General features: G+C 32.6%; 1 long non-coding RNA gene across 1 annotated transcript; it reads left to right on the forward strand.

Moving 5' to 3' along the window:
• Nucleotides 1–2,997: 2,997 nt before the first annotated feature.
• LOC118192330 (uncharacterized) lies at nt 2,998–10,128 on the forward strand. The gene is made up of 2 exons (XR_004758744.2): nt 2,998–3,343; nt 9,939–10,128. It is a non-coding gene; the product is annotated as an uncharacterized LOC118192330 (long non-coding RNA).
• Nucleotides 10,129–17,923: the final 7,795 nt, after the last annotated feature.

A 17,923-nucleotide genomic window follows, 5' to 3' on the forward strand; every position in this document is an offset into this window, starting at 1 on the left:
CGTATCATTAACCTCAGCATTAAATGAAGTTTGCAGCGCTATTTTCTTCTGAGTTGCAGAACGGTTTATTATATTTTCTGCCTACGACCAACAGCAAGTGTCTGTCGGTTTCCTGAAATACAGAGCTTGTGTAAAGACCGTCAATGATTAGGTGATAATAATAAGGATTAGGATAAACTGTTAAAAATTACTGAAGAATTTCTTAAAAGTCTAACAAAAACAAATTAAAAGAATTACTGAACACATGTAGAAAAAGACTATTGGAAAAACTGGTTTAATGGAAGACTTATGCGAGTATTTAATTATTTCTTCTAATGAAGAGGATAACAACTTGGATATGTGTTGTATATGAGATACAGAATAATATGAAGTGAAAAAATTTCTTTTTTTACCCGCCCCAGCATGTAAAATACACCATATATCTTTTAGTGCAAAAATCAAATGGATACATCTAATAGATATTTATTATATTATTATAATTACTTAAATAACTATTATTATATTTTATCACAGGAGAATTATTATACCTAATTACTAAGAAAAAGTTCAATGTGTAATAAAACACATAAACTTTAGCTCAAAGTTAAAAAAGTTAAAATAATTATGAATTTTATTCTAATTAAAATATCTATTTATTGTAAAATAGTTATTATAAGTCATTGTACTAATAATATAATAAAGAAAATCATATAATAAAATATAATATTTGAATAAATATAATTACAATTATAATACAATTTTATTTACTTTTTATATTTGTTACAGAATATTGTAGCTATATATAGCAAAACTTATTTGGAAAACACTCGTGTAATTACAAATATATAAATAAATAAATGCAAAAATTAAACACAGTTGATAGTTGACGGGAGACGGAGAAACCATCATTAGATGGTGTTGGTTAGGCGAGGTTAGGTGGTATTATCTCGCGTCCCCGCATACATTCAAGCATTCAGGAGATACATCAAATAACATTAAACGATATTACTGTCGTTTTAGCTCAGGACATAACTACATAATTTTTACTTTAATTAGGATACAGAAATTACTTTACAGCAGAACATGCACTTACAATACTACACATTAGAAATACATTTTTAAGGCAAACACTTTACTAAGTTTGCAGAAATTTACAAATATCTATTGTGCGTTATCCAAATACAGTTGTAATACAGAGAGTCAAAATTCTAGAAACAAACGGAGTGAAAAATAAATTTTTACTATGGGCACTAATTAATAAAGTGAAAAATAAATTTTTACTATGGGCCAATTAACAACCCAACCGGTAAAGAAAATTATAATAACGAGCCAAAGGTCGGCTTCGTTTTTTCCAAGCTTGTCAAAAATTTGGGCGATTGTTGCCACCAAATGACAATGTTTTTTGTAAATTTGCAAAGTATTGTTTCTGGGGATTTTAAGGGTGTGTTTGCGTTCTGCAAAAGAGCCTAAGAGAAAATCGAGATTAATTTTCGCATCTTAATAAATCATACTTTAAAATATAAACAATACTACAAACGTATAGATTGCGTATGCGCGATTGGTAATGAATGAAAACCGAATCACTTTTACCTTCCTTTAGTTCAGTGACTAATTGATAAGCTGGATGTACAGTTATGCAGTTTATATCACTAAACAAACAGAGAAAAACTACCGTGCCGTTTATGAAATCTCATGACATCCATACAAACCAGTTTAATTGTGCAAAATGTTTGACTGTTGCTTTCAGTTTAAAATTCCCCCTGTGGAACTAAAGCCCTTAATGTAAAGTTTCTATGTAAATGTCTTGTTAGGCTGGCATCCGATGCGGGCCAAACGAAAGCCCAGCGGGTACAGTAGTGCGGCGGAGCAATACCTGTAAAAGTCACTGACGAAGTTCTGGTGCTTTGTCCACTTTTCCCTGTCCCTGTGGAACTAAAGCTCTAAAAAATTATAATTATGATTTTAATTAACAGATGAAACTGCAAGGCAAGGTTTTTATCAAAATGTAAACGAAAAGTGACAGAAGGACTTCTGTTTCTTGGGAAAAAGGGGAAATTACGCACCTCTGCGGCGTTGGCGCAAAAAATTGTATTTTTTATTTGTAATAAGGAGAAACTAGTTCTAAAAGAACGCAACTGGTCTTACAATTACGAAGCGAATCATAAAGAACATTTGAAACATTAGAAGTAAAAGGAAAGACGAAAAGTTACACATTCGAAAATCTCGCTTACAGGAACAATGAAATGTTTTCAGAGAAACAAGAATATCCAGTGAAGGAACAATTCAGACAAGTTTTGCTCTCGCGCACATCATTGCATAAAGATCAAAACTATTTAATTCCAGACAAACAACAATTATTTAAAATCTATTCATTTATCGTCACTTACAGCAGTGGAACGTATTAACGAAGTCACTAGTGATTTACGATACCTGTAACTGAAAATAATTATGGATTTCGCAGCATTTTCTCAGTTGATCAGAGTACCGGCATCAGAGATATATCACAGCCTGCCATTCTCCTACGAGGAGTTATTGATGAATTTGAAGTACTAGAGAAATTAGTGAAAAAAGATCTTCTTACAGGAAAAATTACTCCATAGAATATTTTTTCTGAAATAAAATTTATAAAAGATAAATATTATTTACACTGGAATAAAATGATTAGAATTGGAGTGGGGTTGCAGGTTCTGTGGTTAGAAGCAGAAGCATCAACGTGAAAATGAGAGGGTCATTTCGAAATTATAATCAAGAAACGCTGCTTATTCAAGACATTTTGGAAAATTTCATCGTCAAAGCCGTACACGTCGCAAAAATATAAAATATTTTAAATAACGAAAAGTTGCACGAAGCAAAATGATTCATCTAGTTGGCTTTGCATTCAGTCCTCCTACGAAAAATTGTTTTCTTCGGAATCTTAGTTCCTGAAGCTTTGTTGAGTCATCGAAATAAATAAATCACAGCCCTCCCTTTGGAGCATTAAAAATTCTTTAGTCACGTAAATAGAGACTAATATCACTGAAGAAATGCGCATTTTTAAAGAACACGTCCTATTTCGCAAATGATTTCATGTTTATCGTGAATTCTCATTTAGCATCTTAATTTGTTTTGTGAATACAGCACATTTTTCAAGACTAAAATTTAATATAAAAGGACAGCTTCAAGATGAGATATTCATAAGGATTAAGTTCGTGAATCCAGACAATGGCGTTTTTGAGAAGCAGTCTAGTTTTTGTTGCAGCTTTGGTGATGGCAGCTTTGACCATCATCCAGGCTACGCCTGACCCTGAACCTGACTGCTACGAACCCCCTTGCGTATAGCTGCAGCTCAGTCCGCCGGTGGACTATGAATCCTGGTATATCTTAGGTAAGTGTATAATATTTGTATGTTTTTAAGTAACTTAGATATAATTTAAAATGTAACAGTTTTTTTGCATTCATATGGTGAAGACAGCTGCTGGTATAAAAGCAAAAATCTCCAAATCAAAATACAAAATACAAAATCAATCAAAATACAAAATAAATTTGCAATTAAGATTGTCTGAGTGACTCAAAAAAGGAAAAATATAGGGTGTTCGTTTAAACCGTTTTAATAAAATAGACGAGAGTAGTACCCATCAAGACGAAACAATCGTGTCGCTTTCCATTAAGAGTGTTAAAAAATTTAATTTTGGAACACCTTTCAATCTAACAAGCGCAAGCATGATATCTTACATAATTTCTATCCTTCCCAGGAAATCGAACATATCCACAACATCACTATCAGGCATTTTTTATATGTAAGTTTCCGGTAAGAAGAAGCAGCATCGAAGTAATTTTGGAATTTTTCTCTTGCACTTAAGAGTTAAAAATCAAGTTAAGTTGAAAGTTAAAAAAAATTCTTCCCATTTTATATCTACTACTACAGCTTTCATTTCGATTAACAAAGATTTTAGTAACCACATCACTTGCATGTGTAAGCGAATTAATTAAGTTACTGATTCGGAAAGCAAACTTTTAATGACACATCATGGAAGATAAAAGAACCTCAAGTGATTCTCTCTTAAATTTTCTTCTTCTGTGAGCAGAATATATTGTCTTTGTACGATGTAAATGAATCTCTTTAAAAATGCTTAGATATTCTTTATAGTTAGATACTACTGACACTAATACTACTTGACACTATAATTAATACATATATTATAATATTGTGTTATATCATAGTTATTTAGCTTTTCAAAGAAATATAGCAGTAATTTAATGTAAGCAAAATAGATTTCATTTTATTTTCCCAAATTGTACCTGTAAGTATAATTATGCAATTAAGAGATTAAAATATTTTTCTATCGATTTCATTTTCACAACTTTCGAAGTCACGTCTCTGATAATGTATCATGATTACGTATAAATTACGAAAAAAGAGAAGCATTAATTTAAAAACGAAAACGAGAAGTTGATTAAATTTAACTATTTTCTAGTAAACTGCTAGTTTTGCTAAATTTTAATTAAAGACAGATAATTCTATATAAAACTCCTCTTTTAACAATTCTGAAAAAATCTGAAACGTTTCAGATTTTAAATTACGTCCAAAGGGGCGTTTTTTTAACGTTTTGTGTGTTGCATTTATTTATTAAATATCATGGTCTTTGCATTTAAACCATAAAATTCAGTTCTACTGCAATGTTGCAAAATAATTTTAAAATGGAGATACCTTTAGAATTTCCGATACACAGTTCCACGCGCTAGAGACAAAAAGGTTTCTCCTCTCCCACTCCCGTACAGTGTTACAAAAATTCGTTAAAGTATTACAAAATATGGAATAGATAATAAAAGAAATTACAAATTTTAAATTTGTGCTTTCAGATGCCTATATTCGCAGTAGGATTGCATCATTCAAAATTGGATGGCTGCAGATACCGTTGTTTTATCCCAGTGCGAGAAACATACATACATTTATGCAGATTTTTAATTATTTAATTTCTTCAAATATAATACAGGACTCTAACATTTAATGGCAACAATTTGAAAAGTGATACGCTGTTTATAGTGATTCGACGCAAAATTGCAAAACGAAAACAATAGTCCTTCAGGGACAAAGCTTCAGGGTCATTTAAAATATTAAAAGAAGGAAAAATTACATATTTTTTGACAAGAATGGTTTCAGTAGGAACGAATTTATATTTCTGATGAATATGCACTTTTAACATATAGAAAATATAATTTCTATTACATGAAACATTAGGTATTTCGTATTTGTTGCAGTTCCAATGTTATTTGTAATTGCGTCTTTTTTAATTTTGTGGAGGATTTTATCTTTAATAAATTTTGTATATGCTACTACATTGAAGTGCCACTGAATTACATGACATGGCTATGCAATTTTATGGCGCTGGACGGCATCTGTGCTCACTTGAGGAAGTTGTGGTAAATGCACATACAGCTAGTACTATGATTGCTGTTAATCAGTTGTTTCAATTATCAGTATGGGTAAAACTTCTGATTTAGACAGCTTCAATCTCGGATACATAGTAGGCACTCGACGCATGGAACATTACATTTCCAAAAATCCTCATCGGGCTAGGATTTTCAAGGTCGATAGTGTCAAGAGTATATGGATAGTGGAAAAAAGATCTAGTGATCGGAAAAATTGCAAAGGACAATTAACCTAGAACAAGCATAATGTGAGACAGCTCAGTCGTATTGTACATAGTCAACGAAGCCAAACATTAGCTCAAATTACCACCCAACTGAATCAGAGCGACAGTCGTACCGTCAGGAAAAGGATCGTCTAACGCTCGCTTCACCATATGGGCTTCTGAAGCCGTTAGACCCTCGAGATTACCTCTACTGAATGCCTGACGTCGAGCTGCCCTTCTTGCCTAGGCAAGAAGAATAGTATATGAATATGCTCTAGTGGACTTGAAATGAGTAGCAAGGAGCGATAAGTCTTAATTTCGACTAATTAATACCTATGGAAGGTTGAGAATGTAGCGTCAGAACTCATGAAGCCATGGATCCTGTATGGTAGATTGGAACTGGTGGCTTAGTCATGGTCTGGGATGTTTTCTCTTGGGAGTGTTTAGGATCTTTGGTACTTGTACCAACCTCCCTCAGTATGTGTCGGTACGTAGAGTTGCTGTGCGATCATCTTCGTCCATTTATATTGTCCTGTCCTTCACACTGAAATGGAGTATCACAGCAAGATAACTGCCCTTCTCGCAGATCCCGGTTCGCATAATTCACAAGTGCACATTTGTGTAACCACTGAGGGAGGGGTTTCGAAAACTGGGCAATGAGCTTCTATTGCTCTTTTGACGATGAATCTTTGAAACTGGGCATATGAGCGTATGCTGTGTGCGTTTTAATTTGCATTTGTTTCGCAGTTATAAATGTATGGCGTAATAGTAGAAATTCTCGAAGACGTTTCATTTTATGAGTTTATATCTCTGCCATTTCACTGTCGCGATTTTTATCGCGGATTGTTGTTCGCGGCATATTATTGCTCTTTACCGACTTAAGCTAGAGTTAGCCTCGAATATTATGCATTTACGAACACCTGTGGATTAAGAGAATTCATGTGTGTAATTTTTTATATTGAGCTGAGAAGGACGGAAGTGTTACAATGAATCTGGTATTTTCTGATTTCAGTGCTTGCATTCGTTTGGTTTTAAAAAGTGTAAGATTCAAAATATATATTAAGTATGATCTGATTATGTCTATAATAATATCAAAAGTTATATATAAATAAATTAAATATATTCTTTGTGAATAAGATAAATTCCTTCTGTTTGAAGAGTATTTCTTGTGTAGACAATGCATTTAAAAGAGAACAGTTATTAAATGGGAAATTTAACATACTAAATGTATAGTAATGCAAATGAATATTCATGGCAAATTGAATGTGGCAGAAGTATCGCATTTTTTACCTTAGTAATTTGAAAGTCAGTTAGACCGTATTTTTCAGGCTAGTCAGCATAATTTTTAAAGATGAATGTATGTAAAAAGATAATGTGTACCGTTTTAAAAAGTAGTTTAATATTAAATTAAAATCATTTAATACAAATTATTGCAGAAGAATTTTACTGACAGAAGTAAAGTTTTAAATAGCAGTATGCAACTCTAGCAGCACGAATGGAATTCCACAAAACACTGAGAAATCATATTTTGATCTGTGGATATGTATTTCAAGTTATTTTCAGTTTGAAATATTATTCACAACATCAAACTATTTCTGATGAACCATGAATAACTCTAATTAAAATAAAATTCCGTTTACAAAATATTCGTACCTTTTAGTACAGCTATAATTCTGCTTATATATTAGTAACGTTTTAAATTTGCATTTGTTTTTCTTTAATTTGTTGTATAGTTTTTCTCTTTGTAAAATAACAGTATTCATAATATTTTAGGTAGTATATTTAAGCCTGAAATAATTAAAATGAATCTGGATTAAATGCTATTCCTTCACGCAGGTGCAAAATATAGCTATGATAATAATAATATGAAATTTATTAATTTTATTAAAAGTTTTTAAATTACTCGCAATAAATTTATGCAACTGTATTTAAAAATTGCAAGACAATTTTTATTCAAAATGTATAGAAATGTATATTTTTTCATCTGAACTGAATGTAGCAACTGAAACAAATTTTAAATAATAATTACAGTTACCATTTTGCAGTCAATTAATTAGCATAAAATAGAATGTTATAGAACTGTTATAGAAATTGTAAATTTAAGTACGTACCTTTATTTTACGATATGAAGAATACTTAAAAATGTAGTTCCTTGAAAACAGAAACCGAGATCGATCAGTCGAAGTTTGGGAAGCATTCAACATGCGTTTGTATCAAATTCTTTCAACCAGGTAGCGAAATCTTCACAATTTCTTATATTTGATCTAACTTTGCAATGAAAATTTTCAGAAGAAATCGACTATGCTTTAATTATTTTGTACAGGAAATGCGAGGCAAAATGTTTCAACCATCTCGCTTAAAAGTAATTTGACATGACAGAAATATTACTGGAAGTTCCATCTTAGAAGCCACTCCCTCGGTGCCTACACAGATGTACACTTGTGAAATATGTTCCCGGTTCACTACTGCCTGGTTGGATGAGCATTCTTCTGACTTCTCTGACATAAATTGGCTCTTTAAAAGCCCCGACTTAAATTCTACTGAGCATCTTTCGAACATGTTGGAGAAAGGATTGAAAACTCATCACACAACACTGGCACTTCAGTGTAATATGAAGGAAATTATTATTGAAATTGTAACAATTTTTTGTAAATTCTAAAGCAGCTACGCTTTGCCGGAAAAGTAAATAAACAGGGGCAAGACTGTTTAACATTGAGTAAATGGCTACCTCCTGGCCTTTTATTGGCCTATAAAGTGGCCTGATATCATCAAGTTGGATGTGGGTTTGAAAGCAAACATTTGTTGCCTAATTTAGCGATAAAGCACCAAAATTCTCCAAAGTAGGCGACCCTGAAGCGAAATTTCCTTCGATGTCTGTATAACCGTGAGGGCTATTGTAATTGAGTAACTGTATTGGTGCTATACTTATTGTAACAGCATCCAGCCCTCATAAACCTTTCAGTAATTTCGAGAAGGTACTAAAAATCTCCCAGTGGCCGAAAGAAAACTTGGCCGAAACTAAACGGCGGAGAGCATCAGTTTTTGAGCAGTTGGCTGTTTATTTCAGCTTTAGTTCGAAGTACTGATATATGCCTTATGAGCTTCGCAGTTTTGATGCGCTTTGCTTTGCGCTTTGTTGAACCTTCGTTTTAGTCTGAAGTGTAATTACTGTCTGGACTCTGTGATACAGTGAAGATCTGCGCGCGTATTTTTGTAGAACGTTCCAGAAATGTGGCGTGGTTCTTTTGGTAAAACAAATGTTATCGTGATATAATCAATTCTGCGTGCAATCTATTACGAGCCCATCCGCGCGCAAAAATAGGGTAAAAAAAATTAAGTTATATGTGACGCATTTTAAATAGGATTTCTTTGCAGCAAGATATGAAGAAATACTTCTTTCTTGTTATAAAAATGCCTAATTTATTTTCCAATTACCTCTTCATGTTACATTCATTACTGTATGTTATATTAAATTAACACTGATCATCCACATGACTGGCAAATTCCCAGTACTCCCTGATTTTTCCACTACTGCAGCATCTTTTCCGTTAACTTTCATTTCTAATTATGTTGCCTATTATGTCGATGTAAAAAATTTATTTTTTATTTCGAATTACAATTTATGTAGGCCAGATGTATTTCCAAATACTTTCTTTTGAATTGCAGAAATACCTCTCCCCTTATGTGAGATTTAAGAGAAGTAAGATTACGTAAGTTTCATCATATAATGTATTTTTTTAATCTTTTTCTTTTTTCTTACTACATCTGATATTCTTTGTATCCTTAATTCATCCTTTTTAAAAATTTCCACCACTAGATTAGTTCATAAAACACGTTTTTGATCACATTTATTATGCACGTGATACAAGAGTGACAATTTTTAATTTTGTTAAATCTATTTTATGTACAAATATTTTTATATCGTGCCATGATCCTGCTATCAGTTAGCATGGAAAGAAAAAAAATTCAGGAATCGTTAAGCACGCTTCACATTAAATAACAATACGCGTAATTCAGCTTCCTTAAATTTTGCAAATGTAATTTTCATACAGAAGAGATTTCAGATAAACCGAAAATAGAAAACCGATTCACTAGAAAGATTTTAATAAAGTTTATAAATATTACACAGAATAAAGATGTTAAATAATCTGCATTTCCTAGTTCAGTTACGTTTTCAAGTATATACATTAATCATCTTAAATTATAAAGTAGAGGAATTAAAAAAAATGTCTAAACTTTCAATATTCGCTTCAGGAATATGCAAATTCAGGTACAAAATTATTTCATTATTAGATTTATTCTTACTTTAAATTTATTTACATTAAATTTATTTTGTTTTTCTTTTAGGATCTGAAAAATGAGAATCATCAGAATGGGCTACTTTCCCAGACATACTGCTTCGGCAAGAAAAAACTTATTCTATAACCTTTACAAATAATTACTTAATCCCATGTTAACCATGATTTTATGTAAAGTTTTCTTCTCAAACGTTTTCGAAATATGCAGTAATAAAAACCTCTTAGTTGCTTGCATAAAATGCTTCCCTTAATTTTTTTACTATGAATTATATGATGCAACAAAGATCTATTACTCGTCGAAAGTTTATTTTTACGATGGTTTTAGCTGATTTTTGGCTTCGAAATAAGTTTCATATAAACAATAGTATGAAGTCCCATACATGTGTTTTCTCTAATTATCGTTTATATGCGTTAATCGGGTGTAAATCTTGTTCAGGGAGCAGTATTTATCATTTTTATCGTTAGAAAATAAAACTTTTGAATCTAAATTCTTATCAACTAAATTGTCAGAGAAACATGTGAATGTAATGTACTAAATTATCCAAAACAACAATCTTAGTTTGATCAAGAGTTTGAACAAAATTCTATGAACCAGATATTAGCTTCTTTCCTTCAGGAGAAAAATTTGTAAAAGGTTCTCGGAGGATTAGACGTTTCTTCAATACAATGCGAGGAAGATTTTAATTTAACATGAAAAACGAGATTTTAGATTTTTTTGAAACAATCACTAAGGCCTGGTTTATAAATAATTGGGTAAATTGTTGCGAATTTGAAATGCTTGAAATAATTTAATTTCCGAAGGCCAAAGTTAAAGTTTTCATTAAGATTCCATTTCCAGCTAGAATTAGCTATCGAAAATTTGCTTATTTGTCTCAACATTCGGATGCAACGTTGGCTTTCCTGTGTATCCAGAAATTCCACAGGCATATTCAGTTTGTCGGTTGGGACATATGAAATCCGAAAGTAGGGTGTTTTAAGTGGTACTGCACTGTTTTAAGTAGAAATTAACAAAACATTAAAACACTGGTTCTCAAGCCCTTACATACGGAAATAAGAATTTTGAGAAATAAAACCCATATTAAGTTCAAATAAGAAAGAAACAAAATTAAAATAGAATAATTATGGTCTTCCGATAATTTCAATTAAGGTATTAAATCTTTATTCAGTATTCTCGAATCTCACTACATAACAACATCCGTTCACTACCAGAACCCCTTACAAGAGTGTACAGTAGCAATAATACAAAATTGGGGAAAACTTCATATTAAAATGGCTAACCAAGTAGTTCTGCCGGAAGTTAAAAATTATACAGGTCCATGTTGCATTGTTAATGACATCACCATAGTTTCCACTCTGTACGAAGATTGAAATCACATTGATCGTAGGCCGAAGAGTTGTCAAAAACAGCAGCTATTAATCGAAAAGGTAAATTTATCAAAATATAATGGCCACATCCCTATTTAAAATTTCAACTAAAACAGGTAAACCTTAGCAAAGTAGTAATATGAATTGGATAACGTACTAAAATGTAGGATAGCTCACAGGAGCGTTCGAAAATTGAATGACAAGTGTATACCAACACAAACCGTCAGCTATCCTGCTTTCTACGTGGTCAAAGCCCTTTTGCGCTACAACACGCGACAAATATTTCTTCTACAGAAATTTATGTGTTTGGGGATAAAAATGACGCAGATTGTTTTTATGTGGATCCTCTTTAAATGCCATTTGACATTTGAGTTCCTTATCATTCTAGATACATACATATACATAAATTTAACTGATAAAAGAACATCGCTTTCAGAAGATGCCTGATCATGATTCTACAACAATAATAAAATAAGCAGTATTATAACAAATTTATATATGGGCATAAAACGTATGGCACAGTTTTATATCACGTCTAAGATTAATAACTCCATAAAATAACTCATCTGGAGCCACGGAATATTGAAAAATATTTCCCGTTTTATGTTGACGGAATTTTTTAATTTATTCTTAATAAGAGTGTGCAGTCAATATTACCAAATTGATGCAATTTCATTAAGATGATGAATACTTTTTGTGTAACAGAGTAATGGAAATCACATGAAAGGTAAAAAAGATATAGAAACACCCCTCATTTTTCATTGAAAACCTAAGAGCTCATTGTTCTGCTCATAGCAGCGATTCCGTTGTTAGTGATATAGTTGTCTCTGAAAAAAAATGTTTTACTTCCTTTTACGAAGTAAAGGTATAAAGGTGGCAGGTGAGGTGATAGGTGAGAGCAGGGTCCAGACAGGCTTTCACTGACTATTCGGGTATCGTCCGAATCCCGCAACTGTCCAGAAAAAGAATATTGTAAACAAAGGCAGATGGAGGAAAACAGGCGTATTGCGGACTCCTACAATAACAGTGCTTATTATACAATAAAAAGATACTTGCATCAAAAAGTGCTGTTACTATGTTGAATTACCACAACAGTAGTACTGCTAAATATATTATACAATACCTATAGCTATATATATTATACATTAATATTACATGCATACAATACATTAATACACAGATAACATAAAAGGTGCATTCGCTATATTGATACACTATACATTAATAGTGCACTCGATTTAAGCCATACAATAAAAAAAGTACCTAAACTCTACAGACATTTTGGAGAGCAATACCAAGGCGCATTACGCAACTTATAGCTACATACATTATACATTAATAACACATACAAATGTCCATTACATTGATACATACATAACATGAAAGGTGCATTCGATATATCAATATAATTACTTAATTCATTATACATTAATAGTACACTCGATATATTAATACATACTATAATAAAATCTGCTGAACTTTACAGACATGTTGCAAAGCTGCACCAGTGCACATTACGCAGCTTATAACTATATACATAAATAATACAGGCACACATACATTACATTAATACATACGTTATATAAAAGGTACATTCGATACATTAATAGGTGCACTGGATATATTAGTGCTTACAATAATAACAATTTTCTATATTCTACACACATATACTAGTGCAAATTGTACAACTTATAACTATATATATCGTTATACCTTATACAATAATAGTACATGCATACATACATTACATTAATATAAGATAAAATGTGCATTTCCCTATTCGATTAGATTGAGCATTAAAGTTATGCATTGATATTGTATTAACTTGTATAAAGATATTAATATACATGAAGGATTAGGACTCCTATGGCTAGATGGAAACGTGTTCCGCACTGCAGAGTTCAGTGCCTAGCGCTTCGAGTTTTTGCATCATTAATCGTATTTTTCTCTGTATTAAAGTTTGCTTGACCATGAATCTTTTGTAGGCGACTGTATTTGTAGTTGGCGGAGCGTGGTGGAAGTCTCGTGTAAGTGGGCATGATGTCAGATAATTATCAGGTTTGCCCACATCTCCACATACACAGACGTTGGTAGCTGTTAGGTGCCTATCATAAAAGTAACTAGGAAACGGACCGTGTCCAGTAACAAAGCACGTTATATGCGGGTTTGAAATTAACCTGTCTGTATTGACCCTGTGGAAGAACACGTACGCGCGTCTGCCCTGCAGAAAGGAATCCCAGTTTTCTTGCCAGTCGATTAGAGAATCCTTCCACGTTGTGCTTTTAATGCTGCTTTTGGGAAGCAGCACCTCTATTTGCTGCGCATCTATGTTCTGCGTGGCCTCCTTTGCAAGTAAGTCCGCCTTCTCATTTCCCTGGTGCACAAAATGAGCTTTAATCCAGGATATGTGGAGTGGAAATGCCGACGATCTAGCTCTCAGGAGTGCTTGGATTTTTGCAATAAGTGGGCTGGGATGATAAGGATTCCTTATTGGAAAGATGGCCGATTGGCTGTCGGTGTAAATGCGGAAAGAATTTTGGCTGTTAGTGGCTGCATAAGATAGGGCATGTTTCAGGGCTGCTGCTTCTGCCTGGAAAACAGAGTTGTTTCCTTTCAGGTTCCCTTTCCATGCTGCGAGGGTATCCCCTTGCCTCTTGGCGATGAAGCTGCACCCTACCTAGTTGCCAATCTTCGAGCCATCTGTATAAATGCATACTTTTGAGTTATCCTCTCTGCAGGCGATGTAGTCGGTATGCGCATGCACTCCTCTGCCATATTCTGCGGAATGAACTAGTCGTACTGTTCTTTTTTCTTCATAGTGTACAGGGATATAATGCTGCCCCCTGTAAAAAGGCTGCTGTCTTAATAAGGTGATTTGCGTAATCGCTGCCCCTTGTTCCGCTTTAATCTGAAGCGGCATTATGCCTGCGAGCACTGCTGCCGCCATCGTCGCGGTTGTGCTGTACGCCTTTGCAATGGAAAGTGCACAGAGTCTTTGTATGCTGCTTACTGTCTCCCTCCTTCCTGCATGCTTTCTTGGTTAACAGTAGCACACTCGGCACGTATTCGAGAGATCCAGGTTCTAGTCCTGTCAAGAAAATTGCTCACTTTTCCCGTCTCCAGTGTCAAAAAAACTTAGTGATTCTACATAATACTGTAAGTGGGAAAATTTTCGGTTATTTCTTTCAAAGGAAATATACATTTTGACCGTTCCCGAATCCATTCTGACTATTTTTGCATGGCATCTGTACATATGGACAGAGTAAAGGACTCTTTATTCCAAAATAGATTGTAAAAGGGATTTTTTTTCGTGACTTCTCTACGTGTGTATCTTGCAGAACTCAAAAAACTATTAGCCGTAGAACGTTGAATGTTAGTATGTACGATTACTACACCATCTAGTTATGAGGCTTTATTTTTTATTGCAATAGGTAGCACAAAAGTGTATATGTATATATTTATCCAAACCCTTTACCTGCCTTCAGAAACTTTAGTCAGCCTTTATTTTTTCTAGCTTTTACTTCGAATTACAGAAGTATTTTAAACGGGAAACATATTCACGGATTTGCAATTTCAAATTTAAAAAACTAATTTTACACAAATAACGGAATTTAACTTTTAATACCATCTCCTTTTTCCTATAGTTATGTTTAGGAATGTTGTGTACTAGTGATGAAAAAAATAAAATGCGAGAACTTTTTTCAGATACGATAAATATGACCGGGATATTTAATTTCAAGATTTGCAAATTTTGATATCATTTTCAGCTTGCCTTGTATTTCCAGGAAATAAGCTTAAATGAAGTGCAGGAAAAAGTGTGTGCACTTAAATGTGCCTCTCAAAGGAAGTCATGTGTTGTCCTCATTAGAGTTTTTTGCATAAGGAAATGATTGTGTATTTTATTATCTACATTTAGGAAGCCTTGAGAAATTCTGACTTGAAGCGACAATCCTCCTGTGAAAGCACATGACATACGAGAAATGATTTAAAACATTTGAAGATTTTCTATGCCTTGTGATAGCGTACAATTTTCTTATTCATATTAAAAAAGCCAATGAACCGCATAACAAGCATAACTCTATAACATGTAACTTCATAACTGTATAACAAACAAACAAACAAAAAAGTTCTAAAGATGGAAAAAGCATGGCAGCCGATTTAAAGCATAAATATTTGTTAAAGCAATTGAAACCAGTCCTGTGATTATTTGGTGAACCAAATAATAAATGTTTGAAGGGTGATTCTGGTTTTATTATTCTGAACGTTTCGGAGGAGTAGTACTTTTTGCGTTCATTTGACTAAATCAACAATGAAGAATTATTTTTGAAATTCATTATTTACGGGTAATTTTGTCGAGTGTGGTTCATTAATGAACAGATTTCGTACTTATAGTGATTTCAAAGTTTCCAGACGAAATCTCAAAATGGCAATTCAAGCTTTTAATTCGAACTCATTACTACAAATGAGCTGTGATTACTTTTGAAATTAGATGGAAGAATTTCTAATTTAAATCCTTTGACAACCATTTGCTCTAAGTTCTTCGGAAAATAAGTTGCGGGAGGATATGATATGGAAAGACGTTAAATGTAATGTGCACATAGTTAGGGGTAATTGAGACGAGCGAATTTATTCTTACAGCAAATGTACATCTTTAGAATGGTCACTAATTTTATTGGCGAAATTCTGAAGGATTATCAATTAACGTAGAAGCACAGACGAAATCTTTTGTAAATATTTGGAAGCTACAAGCATGAAGAATTTAGTATGCTATGCATTTGTACGGTAAAGGATGTAATGTAGGGTAATGGAGATAAACACTCTGTTAATAGGAAGTTTTGTGAACATGTTTTTATTCCTTCAGATTGTAGAGTCTGTTTACGAATTTTATACGATGAGTTTGATAAAAAATGTTTAAAAAATTGTATATTTTTCAAAATCAATATTTTGAAATATCTCATTATTTTGGAACTAAACTATCGACTGATGCTATTATCATCTGCTTGTAAACTGATGGATGTAAGCATGTTTTGTATAAAAAGAGAAAACATATTATACAGAAATTTGCTCTCTCCTTCTTTGTAATTAAATAGAAAGATTTTGAAAACCTGGAAACGACCTTCTTAAATGCAAAAGCAAAAGTATTACTCTTAATAAAACACAACCAGTCAAACATATTTGCGAAAAAGCAAAAACGAGTATCTGAAAAAAAAAAAAAAAAAAAAAAAAAAATACACATTTTTATATTTGTTTCAAGTATAAAGTCTCCTCTATAAAAGGAAACTAATGAAATTTAAAAAGAGTAATCGAAATGATTTAAAAATAATTTCTTATCGATAGTAAATATAATTAAAAAAACAAATTTAAATCAAAAGGGAGCTAGGCGGTGTAATGGTTATGACATTTTGTCTAGGCATATGGCTGAACTCTCATATTTACCTTTATCCTATGCAGAATAAAATTTCATTGTGGTTTTGACGAAAAATGAATTTAGTTAAATTATGCCGTGGCTTGCAATGCGTTGTGGGCACTAAAACGTTCTTTCCTTTTGTTTACGATACACATTTCGAGTTTTCCCTCTATGTTAATTTAAAAGTATCTCTGTTTTTATCTGGTCTCGGTAAATTTGCAACCTGTTTCATTTCAATCTAATATCAAATAATTTATGTGAGTGTTAAAAAAACGTACCTCAAGATGTGTAAAATTTGATGTTTTCATGTCCTAACTTTGATGTCCCTAGATTATGCTTGCAGAGCGATTTGAAAATCTTCGGCGTGTCTTGGCTAGTGAACGTATCTGTTTTCGTGAAGTCTAGACTGCTGTTCTCTGTTTTTGTTCTTTTCACTTATGCATTTAATACTTAATTTTTTAAATGCATAAGTGAAATGAACTCTCTGATTAATGTTTGGTAACATATGTAGATAATAAAATACACAATCTTCTCTGTTAATGTTTGGTAACATATTGGTAAGCCGTGTGTTGTACATCTGTGGCGCACGAGGAGATTATATGTGCTCAAAATAAAAAAAATAAAAATACAAAAAGGGAAATATCGATTTAGGTGAAGGAAAAGGCGGGAAAAACTTGGTTTCGAGATCTTAAAAAATGTTTCAGTTGAAGATTTATAATTTTTGCCATTCTTTTATAAAATAAATAGGAAGACCTTATTCATAGTAACGATTCTAGTAACGGTAAACCGGTTAACCGTTTAAGTCCTGAAAAGTAGCTTAAACCTTTCATCTGTAAATCAGATTTTTTTCGGTCTTTGGATAAACAATGTATCTCTTGTTGTTATACACACATAAACGTTTTCTTTTTCTCTCGAACGTGAAGGCGACGACGCTATGAAATAAACAATGTTCTTAAAGTAAGACAAGATATAATTATTGATTCTCACTTAAATGTTTTTACAAAATGTGCAAATGAGTTCCCCGACAACCAACATATTAAATGTAGTGAAAATATTTGATGAATCATAAAAAAAGACATTTCGTTGATACAATAAAAATTCCTGGAATGCTTCCTGTAATGTTGTTCCTGTAATGAAAATTCCTGTAATGTTGATACTATAAAAATTCCAACACATCCATCAGGATGTGTTGGAACATTTCTTGATGATTAAAACTTATGTTAGAAAATGCCTCATAAATTAAAAAATCTGAGAGTAGTTTC

Source organism: Stegodyphus dumicola, chromosome 8 (genome assembly GCF_044657685.1).
Source record: "Stegodyphus dumicola isolate Sdum_Otavi_A_Nest chromosome 8, ASM4465768v1".
NCBI classification, from domain to species: Eukaryota; Metazoa; Arthropoda; class Arachnida; order Araneae; family Eresidae; genus Stegodyphus; species Stegodyphus dumicola.